Consider the following 12,500-nt stretch of genomic DNA (forward strand, 5'->3'; position numbering starts at 1 on the left):
CAGGCTTCTTTCAGTTTCCGTCTACCAAATCCACTCACAAGGCATTGGTCGGCCCGGGGCTATAGCAGAAGACACTTGCCCAAGATGCTACGCAGTGGGACTGAACCCGCAACCGTGTGGTTGGTTAGCAAGCTACTTACCACACAACCACTCCTGCGCCTATATATACGTATATATATTATCCATAAAGTATAGTACAAAATATCCACCATGGCTGATCTTATCAATCGGTTTCAAATAAAGAATACAATGGAGTGTTAGGCAACAATCTGATTATATAACTTTGCAATCATCAAAGTTAGCTGATATGGAAGGGAATATGGTGACTGCACTCTATTGCTGGAGGTGGATTAGTACAATTGGTCAGTGGCTGCTGTGGAATAAGGTGGTGAAACAAAAAAAGGGTAACACTCCATTGTATTCTTTATGTGATTGGTAAGATCAGCTGTGATGGATATTTTATACTATACTGTGTGCGTGTGTGTGTGTTAAAGTGTATGTGTGTCTCTTTCAAGGTTGTGTTTATGCTGTGTTCCTTTTCACCCTGTAATTTTGATAAATAGATGTTGGAAAAATAAGAATTAGATTGAAATAATTATGGGAGTCAAATATGTCTCGCAAAATGCTTAACATTTTGTCCATCAAGTTCTGAGTTCAAATTGTGCCAAGGTGAACTTTACCTTTCATCCCTTTGGGGTTGATAAAATAAGTAACACCATGCAGACTTTTAAGCTAGCTCTTATGGAGAGCTAATAGGGCCTTTGGTTTAAAGCTAAAAAGTGCTAAATAACATGACTATAATACATTTATAATGACTATGTACCCCTGTGGTGTTTGATCAGAGGTTAAGGACAGATGAGAATTAATTCTGTAATGCCATCATTCTTTTGTTCCAGTTCCAAGTTGAATTTCATCTGTTGGCCAATTTGTTCCTAAGTTCTTATCTCAATGTAAAATTAACAAAGCGAATGTCATTTATCACCCCCTTGATATCTGACGCCATCTGACAAACACCAACCAAACTTTACCTGCTGGAGATAGCAACCCAAATGCTTTTAAATCAGATCAGACAGAATTTCACTTTTATTATCATAGATATACAGGAACTTGAGAAATGTTGCTGTTGTAGTTGTAGTAGTAGTAGTAGTAGTAGTAGTAGTAGCAGCAGCAGCAGCAGCAGTTATTGTTATCTAGTAGGGACAATAACACTGAAGAAGAACTGATGAATATAATTGGATTATGGTAGTCTGTCCAACCTATGCCAACATGGAAGTTAGACATGTCATTAGCTTCAGATCAGCTCTGACTGAGCGAAATTATGAACCAAGGCATTCCAGTTATGGGCATTATAACTTTTACTCAAGCATTGTGTATATAGACATATGCATGGCTGTGTAGTTAAGAAGCTTGTTATGTAACCACATGGTTTTGGGTTCAGTCCATAGGCAAGTGGCTTCCACTATAGTCCCTGCACCAACCAGTGCATGCAAATGAATCTGCAGATTCATGTACACACACACACACACACACCTTCCCTTCTCTGGATCTTTCCTTCTCCTATGTTTCTGACAAAGAGCTCCGCTCGAAACGTTAAACCCTCCTTCTTTCCTTAGCATCCAATAATACTATATTTGTTCCACGTCCTTGCGTTGTTGTGTTTTTTTTGTGCTTTCCTGTTTGGATTAACTATATATATATATATATATATATATATATAATATATATATATATATTATATATATATATATATGTATATATATATATACAGAAACAAGTAAAAGATAGAAGATAAAACATAGGACTACTTTATCCAATACACCTATCGTTTTCAAAATTTTTATGTGAAATTTAAGGTAGTTTTGGCTGCTATTTCTAGTAGGCCAAGTGACAGAGACTTTTTCTCACTAAATCTTAATTTCAGCTCACTTTAGGATGAAATTGTCCAACATGTAATGACTAGATGCCATTTGGCAGTTTTTTTTCCGTTTGAGGAAGCATTATGTAATGGTAGCTCTATATTACTGCTAACATTGTCATGATATAAACAGAACAGGCTACTTAATCAACATACAATAGCACTCCATATTCTTTGAAATACATGTTGACAGTTACAGTATCAAATATCTTTGTATTATTCCATTACATAACAGAGTTCTTTTCCAATTGATCAAAGCCCTTTAAGGGTTGGAGAGAACACTCTGCATCACACCTCTCTATGGAAAGATGACCGCTACATCTACTTCATCCATAATATCATGTTTACTGCAGATTATTATTGGCAGTCCCCTCTATGCTTTGTGTTTATTGTTCAGCATATTTGGTATATCAACTAAAGTAATTTCCCAGGGTACTTTGAATAACTATGTCTACTGGCCAACAGCTACAGCTTACAGAACCTATTTCACTTAGATGGTTCAATATACCTACGTTTCTACCTACCCCCATATATATGTTTGGATTAACTTTATATATACATACATACATGCATACATACATACATACATACATACATGCATGCATGCATGCATACATACATGCATACATACATACATACATACATACATACATACATACATACAAGTATACATACAAGTATACATACATACATACATACATACATACATACATAATATATATATATGTGTGTGTGCATGTATATACATAGTGTGTCTTTGTGTGTGTATGTGTGCATATAAGTTTGTGTGTTAAAGAAGGAATTAAAAGGTGGTAACCCCAATTTCTGATTGATTTGAAGCTGTTCAGAAGGATTAATATTCCTAGTTATCTGTTTTAACATTTCATACAAAAATCCAGAATAACCCACATTACAGTATCTTGAAGAAAAAATAAAAACAGAAATAGAAAAAATGTATAGATTGTAAATGCCATATAAGAGCTCAACAAAGAACATTCCATTTATTATTTTGACAAAATAGTAATAACAACAACAACAACAGCAATAACAACAATGATAATAATAATAATGATGACGATGATGATGATAAAATATCTGGTTTCTTTTACTTCCACTAAATGTCTCAGCAAAATACAAGAGCAGAATTATTCTAGATGTGTCTCCTATAGTAAATATAGATGAAGGTGGTGAGCGGGAAGGTGATGTTGATTGAACTGATATGATAGGTTTCGTGATAAAGCTTATAGTAACAATGACGATGACAGCTGCAATGATGAAGATCCCTCAAAGAAAGTACCTTAGATATTTGGAGTGGTGAAACTGTAAAGAATAATTAAGTCAGCACGATCGATAGATTTTACACACACACACACATACATGTATATATATATATATATCTACATATACATATACACATATGCACATATACACACATATACACACATACATATACACATACACATACATATATACACATGCATATATACACATGCATATATACACATGCATATATACACATGCATATATACACATACATATATACACATACATATATACACATGCATATATACACACACATATATACACATGCATATATACACATTCATATATAAACATGCATATATACACATTCATATATACACATACATATACACACATACATATACACATATACATATATACATATACACATATACACATACATATACACATATACATATACACATATACATACACATATATACATACACACATACACATATACATACATATACATACACATCCACATATATACATACACATACACATATATACATACACACATACACATGCACACATATACATACACATCCACATACACATATACACATACACATACACACGTACACATATACACAGACACATATACACATACATATATACACATACATATATACACATACATATATACACATACATATATACACATACATATACATATATATATATACATATACATACACATATATATACACATACATATATACATCTATATACACATACATATATACACATACATATATACATATATATATATATATACATGTATATATATATATATATATATACATGTATATATATATATATATATAAATATATATATACATCCCACTTCTGACAGATAATTTTTTAATGGTGGTGCCCCAGCATGGCCACAGCTCGTGAGCTGAAACTAGATGAAATAATATATATATATATATATATATATATATATATAATATATATATATATATATATATGTTGTTTTCTTCCAGAGGAGAATAATTATAGAAAGCAATAACAACAAGAGAAATACAACAACAACAATTCTAACAAAAACTTGAGTGTGGACTTTGGTAGATAAATACATGTTTCCAACAAGTAGCCAACAGAAATAATTAAATGTTTCAACTTAACATTGATATCGACAAAATAAAATGTAATAAAATCATGTAGGCTTGAACGTGTTGCTATGTGATACCAGAAAATTTAACAGTTCCAATATCAACTGAATATCACTTTACAACTTTTCAACAGTTCAATAAGTAGAAGTCTAATGAAAAATTGGCATTTTTCTTGATTGGAATAACAACAAATAATAAACCACTGGATGAAATATACAAAAGAAAAAAAAAATTGTTTTATATACTGGTGTATATAGAAATGAAGCTAAAAAGCTAGTTTTAAAATCTCTGTAATAGATGAATGCAGTAGCTGTACTGGCAAGTAATGTTTGTCGCCACTTCAATATGGCAGTTCTATTTGAACAGATGTTATTGTGAGCAGTATATCGGATGCAGGTCATCATCATCATCATCGTTTAACGTCCGCTTTCCATGCTAGCATGTGTTGGATGATTTGACTGAGGTCTGGCGAACCAGATGGCTGCACCTGGTTCCAATCTGATCTGGCAGAGTTTCTACAGATGGATGCCCTTCCTAATGCCAACCACCCCGAGAGTGTAGTGGGTGCTTTTACATGCCACCGGCATGAGGGCCAGTCAGGCAGTACTGGCAATGGCCACACTCAAATGGTGCTTTTTATGTGCCACCTCCACAGGAGCCAATCCAGCGGCACTGGCAACGACCTCACTCAAATGTTTTTTCACATGCCACCAGCACAAGTGCCAGTAAAGCGACGCAGGTAAAGTAAAGCAGCGCAGGTAAAGTAAAGTGACATGCATCATTAACCAGCTAGAGGAAATGTCCTCTTGGGGTTAAAAATTAGCAGTAACGTCCATTTGAATGGAATCACCATGTTGAAGTGGTGTCAAATATTACTTATATGGACATCAATATATGCATATAGTGAAGGCATGTGTTTTAATGGTAAGGATATCCAGCTCATAATTATAAGGTTATGAGTTCAATTTCCAGTGACAGTTACATATATATCCTTAATATTAATCTCAAGGATGAAACAGTGTAGGGCAATATACAAAAAAGCTGGATCTTTGAATTACAGAAAATCTCATCAAACAGGCTTTTGATATGGTTTCTGTTCATCAAAACTCATCCACAAACTTTGGGTTGACCTACGGTCAGGAGTGTAGCTAGGAATAGGGGTAAGTGGGAATGATCCATCTGGATGAAGCTTTTATGGAGAGGGGTCACTTTTAGGCCTGCTGTATAAGCTTGTATAGGCTTTAGAGAATGGAAGTTAGATAGGAAGATAGCAAACTAAAGGGCTGCCCTAAACAGTACAAAATCTAGTTACACAACTACCCATGACAGAATCCCCTTTTCTGATGTCAATCCTGTTTAGTGACCTTTCTTATGACATGCAGGAATATCAGTACAGACATGAGGTCAAAGTTCAAAGCTGTTTCAGTTATGATCCTCCTTTCTTTTTTGTGCTTCATTTCAGGGACAACAATAGTGTTCAATGTTTCTTTGTATATTCAAAATAGTGAGGTGTGATTTGAGGGAAACTTCTTTGCTCTATCTAGTGGGCAGGTAAAGAGCCCACATTTCTCAAATATATTCGTGTATGTTTTGAAGTGAAATCACAACAACCAAGAATGTAAGAAAAACAACATGCTGCATTCCTGATTGATCATGAGTCTACTACTACTGCTTCTGCTGCTGTTACTACTGCTGTTACTACTGCTACTACTACTACTACTACTATTACTATCACCACCACCATGCCCTTCCTCTCTACTGCAACTGCCACCATAATCCCTCTACCACACCTGCTGCCACCACCACCATCACCACCACCACCACCACCACTACTGTCATCACCAATAGCACCACCACTACTACTACTACTGTGCCACATTCACCACAACAGATCGTCAGGTAAACTATACAGACATGTACACATGCACATACTCATGCACACACACACACACATGCATGTGAATTGAAACTGATGTTAAAATGCTGAAATATTAGTAACTGTATTTTCCAGACAGCATGAAATGTTTATAATGACTATCAACAACATGCATCTTGGAAAGAGAAAGAGCAGCTGAACTTTTAAGTTTAAAAGAAAGCTCCATAAAGATGTTAGGGGCTTGTTTACTTTACCCATCCTCTCCACTCTCACTTTTTATGTGGTACTGCTGCTCTACATTTTCTCTGAAGTTCTTTGCTATGCATTAGGTAATCATGAACTACCTAGCATACTTATACACGCATCTATATCAATTCTATGAATAATGTAGAACAAATACAAGTTCCCCCTGTGTATGGTGTATTTTCTAAATGTTTTGTATCTACTTTATGCAGTTCAGCAAGATCAGACATTTACAAGGGATATTGCAGTTTTAGAACTTAATACAAACGTGGGCAATCATTTTTTGTGAAGCACTACACCACTTTGAGAAGGCTTCATACTTAAAACACTTCAAGGTAATTTTTCATTGGGTGTGCCATTCAGAAAACCTTAGGGCTACATAATAGATCTAATAACTTCAACTAAGACATATTTGAAGCTTTATTCCAGCTGGGCTGTTATTTTTGTTGTTGCTGTTGTTGGCTAGCTTCCATTTATTTCCTATGTGCAGCAATCCCCCAAATCATGTTTTCCAGTGTGTCCTTTAAGTTGATCTATGATTTAAGAGAGATATAGCTGCTGCTTTTAGTAAGTTGAACCACTACTTAGAGAATATATATTAGCAACGGAGGCTGTATTAACACTGAGAGATAATACTTATTCCCACCTAAATGTGGATGTTCTGTTAGAACAAACTTTTCTGCAGTAGAAACTCTCATATAGGCTTTTGGTGCAAAATGCATGCTTGTTTATATCACTAGCAGGGAGATAAATCCTCACCATCTACAGCACCAAGACCACTAGATCATGTGATTTCGACCTTTCTTGGTCTTGTCAATGGTGGATACTTGACCACTAGAAATAGCAGTGGCTCTTTCCCCCTCCAGCAACATATAGGAAAACAGTACCAAAAACAGGTGCCACAGTTAGCCAGTGAGTTTGTTAAATAACATATATTAGTGACAGAGACAGTATTATTATTGAGAGGTAATATTTATCCCCACTTAAATGTAGATGTTCTATTAGAACAATTAGAGTATTCCACATTGGTTTATTTAAAGATTGGTATAAAGAATTGCTATTCATCAGTTTTCAGGTAAAGTACAATGCTTTGCAACAAGATCTGAATGCATATTTAATTACACATTTCTACATTGTTTTCTTTGTTAAAACAGAGGCGGAAAATCTTTTTTATGTTGGAAGGTGGTACTGAAGTTTACTACCAACTGACAAGGTTGCATTGAAGTTAATTGCCTTCTGACAAAGCAATGTCGCAAAAACAATTTTATAGTAGTGATCCTATTATTTTACAGAATATAATTATTTGTAAGAACTCTTAGAAAATGTGGAAAAGGTGGAGCTTCGGAATAAGCATCTCCATAACAACTATTTTATGGTTTTTCTTTCTGAAAATTTCTTTAGATTTCTGTTTTAATTATAATTACATTAAACAAGTAATTACAAGTGTAGATAAAGAAATATAAATAGGAGTTTATTGAATTCACAGTTAGTTGAAAAGACCTACTATGTTTAACCTTTTATTTGTTTCACTGTGGCCATGCTGGAGCACTGCCTTGATGGGTTTTGTTGAATAAATCAACTCTAGTACTGATTTTTTTTTTGTTAAGTCTGATACTTATTTTATTGGTGTCTACTTGCCAAACTGTTAATGCATAGCATTCATCAGCTCAGGGCTATGGTAGAAGACACTTGTCCAAGGAGTCACCCCTGTGGGTCTGAACTCAAAATCCTTATGGTTGCAAAGCAAGCTTCTTAACCACATGACTATGTCTATATATAGTATGTGATGTCCAGATATCAAATTTCTTACATCCTAATTTACAATTATAACAAAAATTACAATAACCATTTCATCCTTGATATTAAAACCAAAGAGGGTGGCAAGCTGGCTGAATCGTTGGTACACCAGACAAAATGCTTAGTTGCATTTTATCCATCTTTATGTTCTGAGTTCAAGTTCCACTGAGGTCGACTTTGCCTTTCATCCTTGTGGGGTCAATAAAATTAGTACTAGTTGAGCACTGGTGTCAATGTAATCAACTAACCCTTTCCCCTGGTATTTCTGGCCTTGTGCTAAAATTTGAAACCAATATTAGGATCAAAGCAAAGATATCTTACAATACAAGAAAAGCTTATTGTTTTAAAATAATTTTTTCTTCATAATGAAAACCTTGTACTAAAGTAGCTGCTGTAAAATTATAGAAAAAAAGGAAAAATAAATAATTTCTACCTTAGGCACAAAGCACACAAATTGTAGGTGGAATGTATTTGAATATATCAATCCAGGTACTGGACTGGATCATTTTTTATCAATGAATAGTTTATAGGTAAAACCAAGCAGACAGATTTTGAACTTAAAGTGTAAAGGAATGTAATAAAATATGATCAGGCACTATTTTTTTTTCATCTGGTACTATATTAATTTTGCCAACCTACCATCTTTAAACTATTTCAAAGTTCAGCCCTTGTTTTAGTGTAGTGGCTTGTGTCTGAATGGACGTGAGAGCAATGCCAGCAAAGTACAAGTTCCTCATAGGACTTCCCATATTGGACAGGTCAAAGGATAGAGGTCAGACTAATATACAGCACTGCTTCACAAAGGTAAAAATGGGTTTGCATAGGGCTAACACACCTACTAAGAAAAAGTTAAAGAAGCATTGCTGACAATTAAAAACCAACAAGAACTAGGAGAGGAAAACCTTCCGCCAGGGAAACATATGACACAGTGCAGCAAAATCTGAAAAGGAAAATCAAGGATTGAACTGGAGAGAAACAGGAAAGAAAGCCTAGAGCTGGGAACAGAGAAGAAAAGCCATTAATGGCCTATGCTCCATGGGAAGCAAAGTAGTAAGTACTTTAAATAGTAAGTACCATGCTTAACCCTGTAGCATTTAAACCGGCCTTATCCAGCCAAAATATTCTGCTTGCTTTATGTTCAAACTGGACAGATTCAGCCTCTCACACCTACCCAAGCATGTCCTTCTAAAAATATACAATCATATCATCGAAATCTCAAAGCTACAAGATATCTGATTAATTCAAAACAATGTGAATAAATAAACATTAGATTTGATAAAATAATCTGAATGCTAAATGGTTATTTCTTGCTCAGTATTTAAATCAACTTGAGAGCCTTAATGTAGTCTTCAAGCTGCAAAAATTGCAGCCAGATCTCCCTCAAATCATATCTCACTATCTTAGAAAAGATACATTGGATAATGTATTTTGGAATCATTTGTGCTTATGGAAAAGAAGGGCAGTCATAGCTGGAATACCTTTGATCACAGATATGCTGGACTTGGGCATACCTGGGGCTAAACAACAAGAATGACAATAACAACACAAACAATATTAAATGTAGATGCACACCCAATTGGATAATGGTAAACAGAGTCTTATACTATTTGTATCCATGTATTTTATTGATTCCAGGCTTTACAGAATATCAGTCAACCACACAGAAAAACACACATATACATATATTCTAGCACATATACTATACAAATTAAAGAAGAGTCTTTGGATAGGCAAACAAACTCAATTGCCATGAAGAGTAGAGAAAATCTGAAGTTACTACTTGCTAAGCAAACAGTGCCTTTGGTTTCTTTTATTCTACGTTAAAGGGCAGCAACCTGAAATGTTAAAATTTCTACTCTTCATGGCCAGTAAATTTATATGATGTTCAAAGGTGTCTTCTTTTGATATAATTTTATTGACACAAACCCTCTTCAGGTTCTTTGGATTAAGGATTTGATATTATATCTGTGTATTTTATTTATATATATATATATATATATATATCCATCCATACATCCATCCATCCATCCACACACACACACACATATTTATATAAGTATATATATATAAAATTTAGATTATCAGAAAATGGAGAGAACTTCAAACAACCTGGTTCCCCTTTATATAGAAATAACCTGTAAATATTTCCCTAGACCACTGCTAGTTCACCCTTTTGCCTATCGACTTCAAGCTCTACACTGGAAGATGGTATGATTTTAATATAGTGAACCTTCCGGCCTCTTCTCAAGGCCCTGTTCTTTCCTCTTCCCTTCATTCATTTTATTTTACACATTTGTATTCACTAGGATGAAGCTCCATGTACTAGATCGAATGTGCTATGAAGTTGACGAATATTATTTTCGCAATTTCTTTCGCAAGCACTGACTAATATTAGAAGCGGAAATGGCAGTAAGAAATGTTATGTAATGTTTTGGATTAAAAAATAATCAACCGATGTGGTTTGATTTGTTTGTTTGTTGATCAAGGGTTTTCTCCATTTTCTGATTATTTTAATTTGATTCCTGATAAACTTTTGTTTATTCTGTTGTTACCTGTACCCTATGAGCATAGTGTGCTTGCATATTCATGCCCAGGGATAGCACAGGTAATTGATACCGATAGTAAATACGGATATTTTATCCCTTAGTCTGTTACTATAACCATTAACTCTGCTTACCTCATATATATATATATATATATATACTTATATATATGTATACATATGTATGCACACATATAAAGATGTATTTATATGTTTGTATGTGTGTATATTTATATACATTGAAGTATATGTGTTTGTGTGAGTATATATATATATATATATATGTATATATATATATATATACATACACAATACACATACACCACAAACATATGCATGCACACACACACACACATACGTGCACACTCATATGTATTGTACGTATATAAATATAAGCCAGCATAGAAGTTTATTACATTAATTATTGAGTTATACAGGCATAGTGAGATAGTGATATAATTTGGTTTGAATGGTTCCTTAAATAGCTAAATGAAGATGTGAATTAGTAGATTAGCAGTTAATGTAAACCCATTCATACATTGTATATAAAGGCAATCATAAGAGAAATGAAAACTATATTAGCAATGTTCACATTAATAACGGTACAAACTAATAGCCTATGTATGATAAATCTTTGCTATATTAGGTTCTCACACTATTAATATAAATATGTGGTGATGTATAAGAACACAAGACAAGCAAAGGTATTTATATTACTGATTGATATCATTATCCTTACTGTAAAATTGAGTTCTTACTGTGACACAACAGATTTTATAGAGGATGGCTTAGGAATTGGGAAATATGAAGTAATTGCTTTTACTCAGGTGTGCTATCATCATCATCCTCATCATCGTTTAACGTCCGTTTTCCATGCTAGTATGGGTTGAACGGTTCGACTGGGGTCTGGGAAGCCAGGAGGCTGCACCAGGCTCCAGTCTAATCTGGCAGTGTTTCTACAGCTGGATGCCCTTCCTAACACTAACCACTCCGTGAGTGTAGTGGGTGCTTTTTACGTGCCACTGGCACAGCGGCCAGAGGAGGCTGGCAAATGGCCACGCTCAGTTGGTGCTTTTATGTGTCACCGACACGGACACCAGTCAGGCGGCTAGTGTGAAATTCAAAACATTACACAGAATCAGGTTACTTGGGGGCTTTGCTTAACTGGTCATTTATCTCTTGTTTTGCAGTGCTATCTCTTATCCCTTACTTGTTTCTGTCATTGGAATGCTGTCATGCTGGAGCCCCACATCGAGGGGATTCAGTCAGAAAAAGAAAAAAAATTAAATTACTCTTTTACTTGTTTCAGTTATTTGACTGCAGCCATGCTGAAGCACTGCCTTTAGTCGAGGAAATCGACCCCAGGACTTATTCTTTGTAAGCCTAGTACTTATTCTATTGGTCTATTTTGCCAAAACGCTAAGTTAGGGGGACGTAAACACACCAGCATCGGTTGTCAAGTGATGTTGGGGGGACAAACACACACACACATATATACATATATACGACGGGTTTCTTTCAGTTTCCGTCTACCATAACCACTCACAAAGCTTTGGTCGGCCCGAGGCTATAGTAGAAGACACTTACCCAAGGTGCCATGCAGTGGAACTGAACCCAGAACCATGTGGTTGGTAAACAAGCTACTTACCACACAGCCACTCCTGCGCCTATTCAGTACTTTTTTTTTAAAGTATGGTATTTTAT

The sequence above is a fragment of the Octopus sinensis genome, linkage group LG6 (genome assembly GCF_006345805.1).
Source record: "Octopus sinensis linkage group LG6, ASM634580v1, whole genome shotgun sequence".
Classification (NCBI taxonomy): domain Eukaryota; kingdom Metazoa; phylum Mollusca; class Cephalopoda; order Octopoda; family Octopodidae; genus Octopus; species Octopus sinensis.